Here is a 12,666-nt window from a genome sequence, read left to right as displayed (position 1 = left end):
AAGATACTGCTTATAAATGCATTTGGGAATAGTCAAAAATCATAAACTTGCAAAAAAGTTTAAGGTTACTTTTGTGAATAAGGCCCTGCGTGTGTAAGGTACACTGAAGGATAAAGAGGAGAAGAGACCACAAAGACAGAAATAGGGTCAACATATATTTCCCAAGATGCATTAATATATCACAAAACAAGAAACATGCGCATTCCAATAACACAGAAATCTGCATGTCATGAAGAACACCCCATATGATCTCTGTAACACTGCAGTGATCAAATGCCATCCTTTGAATCAACAATCATACAAATCCATGAGTGCATTGGGGCTAACACCATCTTATCCACTCATTCTTCTGTTTCTCCACCAACCCTAAAAGAGCTGTTTACTGCATTCAAAACTTCAGAAGTGAAAGAGAGAATTGGACTAGCACTGAAAACCAAAACACTCAACCTGCCGAAAGAAGCCAGCCCTGTCCCCCATGACACAATTCATCACAATCCTTATTCCAGACCTCAAACGCCCTTCTGCTGGGATTCCAACCAACGGACACCTGTCATGCATGTAACGCATACTAACTTCAATGGCAATTACTGTTATCCAAGCCTATGTATAAGTATCCCATGCTGTATTACTGACCTTACTATACTATGAAAAATCCCAATAAAAAGAATATCTAAAAAAAATTATTGAAGCATCTCTCTTAAATGATTCTGTACCCAAACCACTCAAAATTACATTACACCTTTGCTAAAAATACTGGTGAGAGACCTAAAGATTCTGGCCAGTTAGTTCCATCAGAGCCACGGAGGTGTCCCCCAACCAAGTCAATTCATACCCCAATCACTATATTATGTAGGCTACAATGGGTGGCTCCCTGCTGTAAGGTGCTCCAAGCTGGGAACTTTCTCTGTGGGAAAGGACATGTTTTCCCAGGGTCTGCGAGTTGGTGACTCCGCTGTCCTGACCACCCACAGGGACCACTGATGACTGAAAGGACTATTGATAAGCAATGCTACATTGTGCCAAGGTTTTCATGTGTACTGTTTCTTTCCTTGCAGTGCATTGTTACATGGGACTGCATACCCAAGCTTCCCCGGAGTGTGGCTATCTTGGGTGTGGCTGACTACATAAAGAGGGCCCTCGCACTCCAGGGGACGCTCACTATTTTCCTACTCTTGTTGAGGGAGGAGCTCTGCAGCCATCGGCGTTTCCAGAAGCAGCCTCTTTCTCCTGAGAGAGTATCTGTTTCCTGCAGCGATTATCTCACTGGATATGGGATGGCGTTTCAGAGGCTCCAGGCTGCCCTGATGGCACCCGCTCCATTTGTTGACATGCAGAGATGTCAGCGAGTATTGCCTGCCATTCTTGAGTTAATAACAGGGCAGGCCCTGCCCTGAGCGGTAAGCCTTTTATTTGGACAAATAAACACCGGAAAGCACTCACATTCCAAAAACCGACTTAGAATTCTCGACCCGTGATCGGATCATTCAGAGTTTACCAAGCTTCCAGTATTACGGCCCACACTCAGGCTAGCTTCATGGTTGGTTTACAGTATAAGTAATATGTGAAGTATTGATTTCATGAAGCAGTGGCTGAACTATTCATTGTGTGTATTGTTTGATACGTGTGATTTGAGGCGAGTGTGAAACTGTACAAGATGGTAGCCATTTCACCATTTCTTGTTAAAACATGATCATCTTCTGACAAAAAAGCAGAGCACTTCAACTGAAGAGCGGCATTTGAGAGTTAGCATGGTCAATGCTATGTTGCATGAAGATTTTCAGTATAAGTCTTTTGTGTTGCAGACTAATCTTTTCCTTTGCCGATCTCCTTCCCCGCTGTGCCCATCCTAAACCCTTGCCCTCTCCTGGCCACTCCTATACTCAGTACTTCAAAGGCAGTCTGAGTTGGCTCCATAAACCGTCAAGCAGATCCCGAGGAAAATGGCCAACGATAAAGACCACAGTCTCCATGACAACAATATCAGCAGCTAAACATTTCAAACTAATTTCTTGTGAATTTCATCTGACTTTTCAGTCATCACTTAGATACTGGAAGTAAATGTTGATAATGTTTGCTACAAATGCTAAACTGCATATTGTATTCTACCACAATGTGATCCACATTTATTTATGAGGATGGTCTAAAGACTTTAATCCAATCTAAACAGATGTCTTGGATACTTCTATAAAATATACATCTGAAGAACAAAAGAAAGACCATTTCAGACAGAAATGGCAGTATGAATTGGTGCACATTATGGTTGCCTTCAGAGTTTTACTGCATCCTGCACTGCCAGACGCTATGTTCTATTATTTGATTTAAAAATGGATATTCTGCAGCTGGAAGAAGAATTTATACCAAGAGTCCCTACAGAGACTTTTTAAGGCATTGACAAAGTGGGGAAATGCACAATGCCCCCAAATCCAAATTTCAATGGGCCCCTGGAAAAGTGAACTTTCTCTCCCTCTAGCTCTCATTTGCCGATTCCTCCATCTCAGTCTTTAACGTATTATTAAATATCTCTTGACATCATGGAGTTTGAGTTAGCAGAAAATGGGCAATTAAATAATAAGTTGTTCTAACAGGGGCCGCCAAAGTAAGTTTTCGTTGTGACCCCCAAAATCCTTGAGACTACACTGAGTCTCTAAGGGACCGATTACGATGTCATTTGGAAAGGCTCCGAATGGGATTTGGTATCTCAGAATCCGATTCGGAACCTATGTTTCCGACCGAATCGTACACATTTCCAAACAACAGATTATGATGCCCGGAAACCGTTCGTGCTGTCCGATTCGGTTCCGAAAGGCATTCGGACAGCCCGAGTCTTTCGGAGCCGAATTGTACAGCTCTATGGACACGGTTTCCGAGCGAGCGATTACGATGGCCAATTCCAACAGCTGTTCCGATTCAGTCTGCCGGACACAAAATGGCTGTTGGAATCTGTCTTTGGGGGTCCGTTGCAGGCCCCACTTCAGCCGAAGACATTTGGTTGTGGCCCGTGGGGGTACCCAAGGGACCCTTCTTTCCAACCATACACAATGTGGCAGGCACCATGGGGTTCCCAACACAAGGTGCAAGGCTTTCCCCAAGCAACCCGTTATTTAATTGGAGCTTGTGTTCTTGTTTGGAACACAGGCTCCCATTGAAGTCAATACGAGTCCGACCGAACGATGTTGGGAGACATCATAATCGGTCGGTCGGACTCGCTGAACCCGATTCAGTTGATCCCGATCCAGAACCGATTCAGTCGGAAGAGTTTCTGAACAACATTGTAATCGGCCCCTAAGTGCAGAGCACAATGAAAGCTAAAATAAAAAGAAACCATAAGCCACAATCACTGGAAGGCCTACCTTGTGAGCCTCTTTGTTGGGGAGTCCCAAAGCCCTTTCTCCTTCATCATTTAACCTATACATGCAATCCCTTAAAACACTATGAAAGAACTTCAATGTAATAACCTATCTGTATGCTGATGACAATCAGATGTTAATAAATCTTGGAGATGACCCAGGAAACCTGATCACAGGACGTGTTCCCATGATAGAAGCTGTAAAACACTTCGGAAACCAAAACGATCTAAATCTTAATCCCTCCATATCTGAAAGCTGTATATACGAAATAAAATAAATAATAAGATTCTACTCTTTGTGGGTAAATGCCCCAAACAAGTCTCAGCAGTCAGGAATCTTGGAATGCGCCTGGATTCCGAACTAAACAAATTTACCAAGCCACCGGAACTTTCCTTAGTTAGTTTCGAGCCCTCAACAGGCTATTTCCATTTGTTTCTTTTGCATATATACTCACTGTAGCTAATGCCTTTATACAGTCTTGTATAGTTTACAGCAACTCCGTCTACCTTGGCAGGTCCAAAAAAAAGCATTCTATGGTTACAAAATATCCAACCTACCCTAGTCAGATGCATTTTCAACCTGACAAAAATGTACTCCGTTTCAAACCTTCTAAGCCATTTTCCGTGGTTACCCACTGAAAAACACATACTACTTATAGTAAACAAATTCAGGAAATATATCCTCACCTGGAAGCTAAAATAACGAAACAAAGCAATTTTTAAAACCACATCTGTATAATATTCCAAATGGGACCTACAAGCCTTCCAAGTTCAAGGGGACAACTGTGTAACCCTCTAGAAATGTGTACTGGACAATCACTGACTTAGTTTAGAACATCTCTAAACATCTGACTGTTCACCAGAAAAGTGGCCCATAAGATATGTACTACCTCCATGCCTAATCATTTGTCCTTCCATAGAGCCATTAGACGTCACCTGTAGTGAATGCTGCACTATAAAATCAACCTTAAATGAATATGCCCTCGCTTGTATCAACCATGAAGGATTAAGATCCCGCTCTTGCCCAGATTCATTTGTCAGTTGGCAGATCGGCTTGAATAGAACATTTTCTTCACAAAAGGTGAGTAACACTCATTTCAAGTGGTGTGTCATAAGAAAAAAATGTCATCTGCAAGTTACACTTGAGGTAGTACATACACACCTTTTCAAACCTGTTTTAGAAAGCATTCCATAGGTTTAGGTCGAACAAGAGCTTAATACTGGAACATATACTATGATAGCAATAGTTAAAGGTGCGAGAGGCGATTTCATGGATTAGGAACAGACATATGAAATAATACGCAATACTTACAAAGTATTCATCTACAGAAAGAAATCTATCTGAAGAAAACAAGACAGTCACGCCTCTAAATGCATAGTGTAGGGCTGGTGAGAAAAAGCTTAAAACACATATCTGAGATGGCGATACAAGTAACGCTAGCAATGGAACTCGCCTATTAGATCTGCAAATTTATATACAAATGGCAAATTCTAGGAAGTTGGCAAAAGGGTGTCCAAAAACAATCCATTGTTGCATTATTGAGGATTAACAATCAGGTAATGTGGGTGGAGCTGGGGTGTTAGAAGTACGATTGCCAAGGATTTAGAGTGACTAGAGACGGTGGATCCCAGAACTGAGAAGATATTCACGCTTCCGAATATAAAAAGACTGAGCTACGAGAAATTGTATTGCCATCCAAATCTCTTGCTTTAATTTTAAATTTCATGTTGAGAAATCAGTTTGTACAACTCAACAAAGACAATGCTTTTCTTATTCATGTACTGGAAGGGTCTATGGGGCTTGCCATTCCGGACCTCCCAATTTCTTTAGAATCTTGTTGTAAAGGTCTGAAAAACAGCAGTGCTATCAAAAAAGATACTGTCAGAGCATGGGTGCATTTTTATGGATTGGTGAGCTTCTAAATTTGTTTCTGAATTGTACTACAATAATAAGAAATAGGGTAACAACGTGGGAGGGGGGTTGACCTTAGTATGGTAAAGAATGGAATTATTATTAAGCAAAGCAAGTAAACAGGTAAAGGGATGACGGTGGGAAGTGGTTGCTAGTCAAAAGAAGGAACTGATAAAATGGAGAGAAAAAACATGGCCAGGATTTCTCATTTGCCCTTGCAGCAAAGGCTATGATGGCTATAATGTAACAAATTGTGTGTCTTCATGTAATCTTTATGCAAATGACAAGGTATGACTGGAGTCTAACAATCTGTATACACCACCTATTTCTAGTGCCACCTATGTGACCAAAAGGAATGTTGTCAGCCACCACATACAGAGGAGCCTCGTAGTCATAAAACTAGACATAAGTTCTGTGGTGGCACCACATTCCTGTTGTTTATTTCAACACTATGTGATGTTATGCCCTCCACAGATTCGTCTAGAGTCAGGACTTATTCTTTTTTTCCCTCCATTTTTCATATGGCGCGAACTCGACCTGAAGGTATCAGAGAGCTGTACATGAGCATTAGCTGTATTACAGACGGACACATTCCAATTTTAGCCACGGGGATAGTAAGTGATTTGCCCAGAATCACAGAATGTTTGAGCCTCCCACCAGACTCGAACCTGGTCCCCTAGCTTCAAAGTCAACTGCTTTAGCCGTTAAGCCACATCCTCATTTTGTGTCAAATTTTAAAAAGTTGGTTGGGGTCCTACATGGGACTATCAGCTTTTGCTAACAAGATTTGTGGGCGCACGTAATTTCATTTACGAAGCAAGTCCTATGTCTTCGGGTCTAAGACACCGGCTGTAATTTGCACACGATTGTGGCATTCCGGTGCTTCATTAGCCTTGGCTTCATTCCAGAATTTAATTTTTTCTCCCGCGCTACAAGGTAAGCGCCGTTTGCCACATTCACGCTTCCCTTGTTAATCTCCGCCTCGACACAGAGGCTCTCTAATCACTCCTTTTCGCTACCCCCCTCCTGTGATTAGGTATCTTTCCGAACCTCGAAAGAACCGATCAGGGTTGAATCCCTGCAACTGACTCAAGTCCTCCCACGGTTGCCGCTTTCAGCCGGTGAGTTTGTTGTTTTTGCCCCGCCCTGGTTCTGGGTTACCCCCTTTCGTCCCCCGCATTCGCTGGTTAATTATTATTTTTTCCCCCATTCTTACTCATCACCACTTTCCCCCACCCCCCTTCTCTCCCCCCCCACCCGCCCCCCCTCCCCCTCCCTTCCTGCCGTTACTTCTGCATTCACTTATGGCACCTTGTCCTTCTTTTAGATTCCTTTGGATGCATAATTCTGACGCCAAGCCCTATACTATTCAGACTATTACAGCGGTTTCCCCTGTTTTCCTGCGCTAGCATTAATCTTCACGCACTTCAGGTATGCATATTTTCTTTCCTTTTAAATTCTCTGGCTCTTCCCTCTTCTCTCTCCCCCCAGCCGCTCTGATTCTTCCTTTTCTTTACACAGCACTCTTCAAATAGGCCACCCAGGTCCTGAAGATGATCCTAATGTAACAGGATCGAAACGCCGTCGACCCTTGCCCACTAGCTTAAAAACGCCTCAGGCGCAATTTGAACTTTGGTTCTCCAAAAAACATTGTAAATGACAATTTATGAATTGAAAGTAATTTCTGTGAGAACCTTTTAATCTTGTATATATTTTGTATTTTCTCTTGCGCCGCAAGCTGTGGTGTTCTTTCACGTTGTCACTTGCACCGTCACTTTCCTATCACGAGCACTACGTACACTTTTCTTTAGGTTTGCCTTGGCATTTATGCCTAACAGTGCTGTTACAACTGTTGTGTATATAATTTTTGGTCTTCTAAAAATATATGATGCCCAGGGGCACATTTAACAAATATCTTGAAGCCTCTCGCCTTTTGTTCGTTTGTTGTAATATCTTGTATATACAAATATAATCAGTCTTAATGAATCCGGCTGAGATATTGTTGTATTTATATTATACTCACCCAGATCTCAGCTTGGTTTATGGGTTATACTCCTGTGGTTTTTCTATTCGAGCTTGAGCTGACACGGACAAGTATCCTATTTGTCCCGCGGATTCATAATAAAATATTCTAAAGCTGCTGGAGAATGTTAATTACTTTAGTGGCCATCCATCATAGTAAACTGATTGGTTTATTATGTGCCATGAATGAGAGAACATTGGAACTCTGAAATCTAGCAATATGTGCCGAGAAGCTCTTGGTCGCCATTCAGATTCAGTACTGGTCTCGAATGAGTGCGAGCAAGTGGTTATTTATTTATATATCACTCAAAGCCACTGTGAGACCTATTCCAAGAGGTACACAATTGCTGAATATTGCATGCTAAAGGCAGAGTGAAGGGAGAATATTAAAACATGAGACAAGGTGGAAGGAAGACGTGGAATACCTGGGAAAGCAATTGGTGGGGACAAGGAAATTGAAGCGTAGGCTATCATCAAAGTGCTGAAGGTGAAAGGAGAACCTTATGAAACCAGCATTTAAAGCTTTCCTAACAAGGTGGACCAGATTAAAGTACATTTGGATATCGTTTGAGCAATCTGTAATCCTACGTTGACTCTCTTTCGGTCTCTACTTCCCTGACCCATCCCTCCACTCTTAAGGCAACACCTGTACTGACACTGCTTTTCATGTATTATAAAATTTGTGACTGCACTTTTTTTCCTCCAGCCCACAAAAAGCCAGTAGGTGGCACTGATGATGCACCTCCTAATAGAGGAAATAACTAGATCAAGATATGATATCTCTATAACAAATATTTTTAAATGCCGACATGTTTGTCTGCTTGTAACATCAACAATAGACATAGGTTGGCGGATGCTTGCTAAACTGTGAAGCAGAAGAATGACTGACTACTTCACCCATGCGTAATGTTGTCTCCATCTGCGATATGCTGTTGTACTGTGAACAGATAGCTAAACAGTCTACAGCCAAATGCTGAAAACGCCACAATAACAATCTGAACAGAGTTGCGGCATCTCTCTATCTAAAGAAAGAAGCGACTATTAAGTAAGTATCTCAAGCAAAACCATATGATTGATACTGACTGAGTGCTCCAATTTCCTTACAAGACTTACAGGTTTCCAGAAATAGATATGAAATGTGCTGTGGCATTTCACTGTTAGTGTATCAGGAGCCAATGTCTCTGAGCTCTGTGAAGGTCACACTGAGACCTGAAGTTGAGTCATCTCTTCACAAGTCAACAATGTAAGGGTTTACAGACTGGCTGGATGTCTGCTTGTAGTTTCTTTTTCACACAGTACATGCTACCTTAATTTGATCAATATTTAGTATCTGTAGCAAGTGCTGATTCGAGGACCATGTAACTGCATTACGGTAGTCGAAGCATGACTGAAGAGTCTGGGTACCTACATACTTCTACCTCCAGAAGATACATTTGAACTCAAATTTCTTAGGGTCTTACAATTGAAATGACTTAGTTTGGCTACCTGGGTGATGTAACTTTGGAAAAACAATTTATCATCAATCAAGACTCTCAGATTGCGGATATATTCTGCTTATGTTGATTCCAAGTTTATTCTGTTGGCCAAAAGAATACTGGGGAGAAATGTCTGGCTTTATTTTACAGGCAGAACATGTGCCTTGCAGCCATTTAATGCCAACCAATTCACTTTTACCCCACTTCGAATATCATCAGTTCAGTCATGTACCATGTTAATAGCCAAGTGGAACTATCATGTCGTTCTCTGACCATCCACCTTTTGCTGCACCACAGCTCAGTATCGCCCATGTACATTTGTCATGACAAACAGAGTGCTGGACGACCTTAGTCAGTCAGTCTGTCAATATTGAAAATGGAACAAGGAGGAACTCTGGAGCATGGTAGCTGAGAAAGGAAGTTGTACAGTTTTACTACCATGATTACCTCAGCCAGCAAGATTTAGTCCACTGTAAGGCAGTTACTGAAAGTGCTGACAGTTTCATAAGTCCAAGAGCAGCCAGTGATTGATGAGAATGGACACTTCTGGTCTCTTTTGCCTAAAGTCCAAATGGCGTTTATCAGTTCATCAGGATGCAGAACTGTGCTCTAGCCCCTGCCCACCCCATTATATTCCCCATGAAACGCCTAGTACAATGGCGAAACTGTTCTCCTAGAATGCAAATTCTGTAACATCCTTCATCAGACACACTATTAATACCTCCTCTATCAGACAGGTTCTCTTCTGTTATTTTCGTAATTGACACAGATCCAATTTAATCAAAAACAGCGCTTTTTTAGGTCAAAGCCTGTCTGATTACAAAGATATATTGGGGAGCTTTCTGAAAGCTGACCCAGGAATTCATTGCACCCATGGCTTACCACTGACTTTTTGTTTTGTCACTCACAATTGCTTTCTTTCTATTTGCTGCCTGTATTTGTTTCCAACTGTCTTTATCCCGCCCTTGGAGCATATCCTTTTGTATGACCTCTCTGATTGCGTTCTTTGTTTTTTCCATGAATGCTTGCTTTTCTTGAAGCGCTTCACGTGTTTTTAAGTTGCCTCCTTTGTGTGTTACTCTTTCCCTTCTGTTGCTCTTTTTTTTCTTCTTTTTCATTAAGCTAGTCCATAAAAGTGCATGTGTTCATGTTCACTCCCTTATGCACTGATTCCTCCCTTCACGTGCCATCCCTCTCTGCCCCCCCCTCATATCTCTGCCCACCCCCACTTCCTTGTTCTCCAGTGTTGCCCCAAACTCCCCCTTCACCCGCCTGGCTTGTCTGTGGTTTCCCTCATTGAATTCGTAATAGCACTATCTACAAGGGCTGTTGAGTTGCTTTCCTAGGATGAGAATTGTCTGAGCTGGCTGTCTTTAAAACCCTGCAGCAGGGCGACATCAGGTCTGAAAGTGCTCGGCCACCGCCAGCAGCAGGACACGGGTCATCCATCCCCTAAATATACTAATACAGGGCCTTCCTGTCAGGTAGGTCCATAAAAGAAGCACGGCCATATAAACTGCAGGGCTCATCTGCGTGTATGTGTGCCACGCCTGGGAACCGAACGTGAGCTTTACTTGACAAAGGACTGAAATCACTGTAGAAACTAAAGCTGTGTAACCATTAATCAGATGCCACGTTTTTCTAAATTGAAGATTTTCCTCTGTCCTTTCCTTCAAAACTTGTCCATGGGCGATTAGTGCTGCTTCTTCACATACTAGCATCCAGGGACTCCATCTTAATGGCAGTTCCAGCTGCACCCTTCTCATTTTCCCCTGTGGAATACACGTGGACCCCAATTCCCAGTTACTTACTTTTCCCCTAACATTTGGTATACAAAAAAACATTATTTAATTAATTGGATGAAGTTTAGATCTGTTTTCGCTGGAGACTTCTTTACTTTCAAGTCCTCCAGCCCTCAGAATACTCTCAGACTATCGAATTGGTTGCAGTAATGCACTTTCCTCCAATCCGTTTTTTGCTGGTCAAAGCTGATCCAGTTGCCCATGAGGCAGTCATTGGTAAGGTGTAAATTATGGGGCATATTTACAAGTGCCTTGCGGCACATTGGCGCACCTGGAGCAGACACTCCGGAGGCGCAGTGTTCCGACCCATATTTACGAGGTCACGCAAACCCACCCTGCGTGGCTTTGCATGGCCTCGTAGATATGGAGTAAGGCACAGCAGCGCAAGTCGTTGACTTGCCTTACTCTAAGTCAAAGAGGCGTTGCGGTGGGTGTTGCCACGCAATGCCCATGAATTTTGATACATTCCCAGATTTACAACATGGCATGAATCTGGGAATGCATCAAACCCGTGCGCCTCCAGAGAGCAGGCGTAATGAGGAGAAATGTTATCATTAGTCCTCGATTTTTCTGCTTTCTAGGTGTGCTTTTCTATGTGTGCTGCAGTCTGCAGCACACATAGAAAGAGGAAAACGCCTCCTAGGATTTGGCACCTTCCTGCACAAAACAATCTTCCAACAGCGCCGACACCCTTGCCCTATGGGGCAAAGGTGCCTGCATTGGCGCACAGCTGCAAAATGTGCGCCGGCACTGGCTGAAAGGAGAGGAATGCACTGTATCTTGTAAATATGGTGCATTCCTGCACTTTCGAATTGGCATAGGGCGGCGCAGCATGAAGCCTGGAAGGGCTGCCCTACACCAAATTCTTGTAAACAAGCCCCTATACCTATAGATCTAATTGTGGGTGCTATGATTGTCGCATTTTATTTTACTTGGAGCACAATGTTTTTCATTTAAAACTCACGCTCACGCGAATTATGAACCACTGTGAAAAAGACTGGCGTGGTTGTTAAGTCTGAGAAGTATGAACAAGAGGTGTGTTGCGAAACACCAGAGTACATGCCTTTATTGGCACCTAGGTATTTGGGCAGACATACGACTGTGGCTTTCGTCCAGTAAGGGCGTTTAGTATGATGGCGCCATGTCAGAATGGAGACATCTCATTCCTCTAATTCGTTTTCAAACTGCCTTCCAACATAATTTGCATTCTCATGCCTTGTTTGCTACGCTTGTTTTTGATACTTTGCACAGACTCTTTTCCTCAAGTTTTCTTCTTTCCATCATTTTCATGTTCCTGCAGTATTTGGACTTGCTTTTTGTTTGTGGAGTTAATAACTTGACGGGTACATTTGTCATAGTTAATTTCCAGTTTTTTTAATTGCCCTTTTTTTTTATTTACCTATAATCCAGTCCAAACAAATCTTTATTCAGCAAACAGCCATAAAATACATAAAACACAAGAAATAAAAGAAATTCACCCCTTAAAATCATTAAAATGCATAGTGCAAATCACATAGGGAAACAGCGTAAAAAAATAGGTCTCGGTGAATATCATACAGACAGCAGAACATGGAACATGCAGAACATAACACATTCCACAGAATCAGCATCATAAATAGGGCTCCCGGTTTTATGGTATTTATGTTTTTTGACAATTCCGTCTGTATTTATCCATATTTATTTTTTGGCAACTTTATCTGCATTTATCTATATTTATTATGGGTTTTGGGAAACAAAATAAGGCGGAAACTGGTATATTTCCACATTTATTTAACCAATAAATATGCAGTCATGTTTGAATGCCTGCCAGGTTTCAGTGATATGAACACCCGCAGAAGATAAATCAATGCACTTATATGACATATGCACATTTCAGTATCGGCTTTGTGCATATCTACTGCTGTTTAAGCCTCTTTACTAACATTCCTTTCTTTTTTAACCCATTTACCTATCAATCCACACAGTTATTGGCCTGGCAGTCATGGCAAAGTGTATTTAGAATCACCCAAAAAAGCTCCCAAATTCCGTTTTTATCCACATTAAAAAATAAATACAGACAAGAAAATAAATGGTTTTCGGCCTGTATTTATCTGTAAAAATCAGTAAAAA

At 42.0% G+C, this 12,666-nt stretch overlaps 1 protein-coding gene across 1 annotated transcript in view; it reads right to left on the bottom strand.

Moving 5' to 3' along the window:
• LOC146812054 (fer-1-like protein 4) overlaps positions 1–12,666 on the bottom strand; it is a 1,053,957-nt gene that overhangs the window by 798,008 nt on the left and 243,283 nt on the right. The gene's annotated exons all lie outside the window — the stretch shown is intronic.

This window comes from Triturus cristatus, chromosome 7, assembly GCF_964204655.1.
Source record: "Triturus cristatus chromosome 7, aTriCri1.1, whole genome shotgun sequence".
Lineage (NCBI taxonomy): Eukaryota > Metazoa > Chordata > Amphibia > Caudata > Salamandridae > Triturus > Triturus cristatus.
Note: the sequence above shows the minus strand (reverse complement) of the source record. Positions and strands in the feature narration are given on the sequence as shown.